The sequence below is a fragment of the Ranitomeya imitator genome, chromosome 8 (genome assembly GCF_032444005.1).
Source record: "Ranitomeya imitator isolate aRanImi1 chromosome 8, aRanImi1.pri, whole genome shotgun sequence".
NCBI lineage: Eukaryota > Metazoa > Chordata > Amphibia > Anura > Dendrobatidae > Ranitomeya > Ranitomeya imitator.
This window is the reverse complement of record NC_091289.1, coordinates 104,531,050-104,535,341: the sequence shown is the minus strand read 5'-3', so window position 1 is coordinate 104,535,341 and position 4,292 is coordinate 104,531,050.

Here is a 4,292-nt window from a genome sequence, read left to right as displayed (position 1 = left end):
GAATCTGAATTGTTAGTAAAACTGTGAGAACTGCAACAAGCTGTGTCCTTCTATTTCTTTCCGGAATCACCCACCCTGCACCTCCACCTGTCGCCAGTAACATTGCTTCCCACATCACTAACTGCCCTGGGGACAAAGCTCTACCCGTGGAGAGCTATAACAACTCAGCTGCATTATTATCTGGCTCAGAGGACTGCATCACAGCGTCAGCTAACACCTTTATCGCCGAGTACCACAGGTGGCGTCACGAACATTACTACATTAGACTTTATTTCCTTTAAAAACTTCCCCTTTAACTTGGACCCCCAGTGCCACAGACCGGGTCACCGCTGCCACTGAGATCACCCCTTTAAGTACTGCCAAACCCGGTACCGAGTTCCCCATGGCCCTGGCAGGGCCCTCCAGAAGACATACAAGACCACTGATAACCTCTCTCGATCTGGGTCTCCGCGCAAGATCTCACCCTGTGGGGTCAAAATGATCACAAGAATGGTGAGGAAAAATCCCAGAACCACAGGGAGACCTAGTGAATGACCTGCATAGAGCTGGGACCACTGTAGAAAAGTCTACCATCAGTAACACACTACGCTGCCAGGGACTCAGATCCTGCAGTGCCAAACGTGTCCCCCTGCATAAGCCAGTACATGTCTGGGCCCATCTGAAGTTTGCTAGAGAGCATTTGGATTATCCAGAAGAGTATTGGGGGAAATTTCATATGGTCTGATGAATCCAAAGTAGAACTGTTTGGTAGAAGCAAAACTTGTCGTGTTTGGAGGAGACAGAATGCTGAGTTGCATCCAAAGAACACCATACTTACTGTGAAGCATGGGGGTGGCAACATCATGCTTTGGGGCTGTTTCTCTGCAAAGGGACCAGGACCACTGATCCATGTACAGTACAACCCAAAAGTTTGGACACACCTTCTCATTTAAATATTTTTCTGTATTTTCATGACTGAAAATTGTACATTCACATTGAAGGCATCAAAACTATGAATTAACACATGTGGAATTATATACTTAACAAAAAAGTTTGAAACAACTGAAAATATCTCTTATATTCTAGGTTCTTCAAAGTAGCCACCTTTTGCTTTGATGACTGCTTTGCACATTCTTGACATTCTCTTCATGAGCTTCAAGAGGTAATCACCGGGAATGGTGTACCAACAATCTTGGAGGAGTTGCCAGAGATGCTTAGCACTTGTTGGCCCTTTTGCCTTCACTCTGCGGTCCAGCTCACCCCAAACCATCTCGATTGTGTTCAGGTCTGGTGACTGTGGAGGCCAGGCCATCTGGCGTAGCACCCCATCATTCTCCTTCTTGGTTAAATAGCCCGTACACAGCCTGGAGGTGTGCTTGGGGTCATTGTCCTATTGAAAAATAAATGATGGTCCAACTAAACGCAAATCGGATGGAATAGCATGCCGCTGCAAGATGCTTTGGAAGCCATGCTGGTTCAGTATGCCTTCAATTTTGAATAAATCCCCAACAGTGTCACTAGGAAAGCACCCCCACTGTTGTGAATTCTGTTGTCGAGCTCCCTCCTGTGGTCGTGAATGGTACTTCGGCGAGTTCTGTCTATGGACTCCCTCTGGTGGCTGTGAGTGGAGCTGCTGCTTCTGAGGTTCCTTACACAGGTGACGTGGTTTATCGTGTGGTTGGCTGCTCTATTTAACTCCACTCAGATCGTTACTCCACGCCAGCTGTCAATGTTCCTGCATTGGTTCAGTTCGCTCTTGGATCTTTCTGGTGACCTGTCTATTCCAGCAGAAGCTAAGTTCCTGCTAGTTATTATTTGTTCATTGTTTCCTTGTCCAGCTGGATATCATGATTTTGTCTTGCTAGCTGGAAGCTCTAGGATGCAGAGTGTCATCTCCGCACCATTAGTCGGTGCGGAGGTCTTTTTGCACACTCTGTGTGGTCTTTTGTAGTTTTTTTGTGCTGACCGCAAAGATACCTTTCCTATCCTCTGTCTGTTTAGTAAGTCTGTCCTCCCTTTGCTGAAATCTGTTTCATTTCTATGTTTGTGACTTCATCTTAACTCACAGTCAATATATGTGGGGGGCGTCCTTTACCTTTGGGGAATTTCTCTGAGGCAAGGTAGGCTTTATTTTCTATCTCTAGGGCTAGCTAGCTCTTAGGCTGTGAAGAGGCGTCTAGGGAGAGTCAGGAACGCTCCACGGCTATTTCTAGTGTGTGTGATAGGATTAGGGGTTGCGGTCAGCAGAGCTCCCACATCCCAGAGCTTGTCTTGTGTCAGTTTAACTATCAGGTCGTGCCGGGTGCTCCTAACCACCAGGTCATAACAGTACAGCTGGCCCAAAGTATTAATGCATCTCAATAGAGGGATAAGAGAAGTTCTGAGACCATTTTTTTTCTTTGCACTGTGTTTTGTCTTTCTTTTCCCCTAGACCTTTGGGTGGTTCAGGACACAGGTGTAGATATGGACATTCAAGGTCTGTCCTCTTGTGTGGATCATCTCACTGCAAGGGTACAAAACATTCAAGATTTTGTGGTTCAGAATCCGATGTTAGAGCCTAGAATTCCTATTCCTGATTTGTTTTCTGGGGATAGATCTAAGTTCTTGAATTTCAAAAATAATTGTAAACTGTTTCTAGCTTTGAAACCCCGTTCCTCTGGTGACCCCGTCCAACAAGTAAAAATCATTATTTCTTTGTTGCGTGGTGATCCTCAAGACTTGGCATTTTCCCTTGCGCCAGGAGATCCTGCATTGCGTGATGTTGATGCGTTTTTTCTGGCGCTTGGATTGCTTTATGATGAACCAAATTCAGTGGATCAGGCAGAGAAAATCTTGCTGGCTTTGTGTCAGGGTCAAGATGAAGCGGAGGTGTACTGTCAGAAGTTTAGAAAGTGGTCTGTGCTTACTCAGTGGAATGACTGTGCCCTGGCGGCAATTTTCAGAAAGGGTCTTTCTGAAGCCCTTAAGGATGTCATGGTGGGATTTCCCACGCCTGCTGGTCTGAATGAGTCTATGTCCTTGGCCATTCAGATCGATCGGCGCTTGCGTGAGAGTAAAGCTGTGCACCATTTGGCGGTACTATCTGAGCATGGGCCTGAGCCTATGCAATGTGATAGGACTTTGACCAGAGCTGAACGGCAAGAACACAGACGTCGGAATGGGCTGTGTTTTTACTGTGGTGAATCCACTCATGCTATCTCCGATTGTCCTAAGCGCACTAAGCGGTTCGCTAGGTTTGCCACCATTGGTACGGTACAGTCTAAATTTCTTTTGTCCGTTACTCTGATTTGCTCTCTGTCGTCCTATTCTGTTATGGCATTTGTGGATTCAGGCGCTGCCCTGAATTTGATGGACTTGTAGTTTGCCAGGCGCTGTGATTTTTTCTTGGAGCCCTTGCAGTATCCTATTCCATTGAGAGGAATTGATGCTACGCCTTTGGCCAAGAATAAGCCTCAGTACTGGACTCAATTGACCATGTGCATGGCTCCTGCACATCAGGAGGATATTCGCTTTTTGGTGTTGCATAATCTGCATGATGTGGTCGTTTTGGGGTTGCCATGGCTACAGGTCCATAATCCAGTGTTGGATTGGAAATCTATGTCTGTGTCCGGCTGGGGTTGTCAGGGGGTACATGGTGATGTTCCATTGTTGTCAATTTTGCCTTCCACTCCTTCTGAAGTCCCTGAGTTTTTATCAGATTACCGGGATGTATTTGAAGAGCCCAAATCCGGTGCCCTACCTCCTCATAGGGATTGCGATTGTGCTATTAATTTGATTCCTGGTAGTAAGTTTCCTAAGGGCCGACTGTTTAATTTATCTGTGCCAGAGCACGCCGCTATGCGGAGTTATATAAAGGAATCCTTGGAGAAGGGTCATATTCGCCCGTCGTCCTCACCATTGGGAGCAGGGTTCTTTTTTGTGGCCAAGAAGGATGGCTCTTTGAGACCTTGTATTGATTACCGCCTTCTTAATAAGATCACAGTCAAATTTCAGTATCCTTTGCCGCTGCTGTCTGATTTGTTTGCTTGGATTAAGGGGGCTAGTTGGTTCACCAAGATAGATCTTCGAGGGGCGTATAATCTTGTGCGAATTAAACAGGGCGATGAATGGAAAACAGCATTTAATACGCCCGAGGGCCATTTTGAGCACCTGGTTATGCCATTCGGGCTTTCTAATGCTCCATCTGTGTTTCAGTCCTTTATGCATGACATCTTCCGAGAGTACCTGGATAGATTCATGATTGTATATTTGGATGACATTTTGGTCTTTTTGGATGATTGGGAGTCTCATGTGAAGCAGGTCAGAATGGTGTT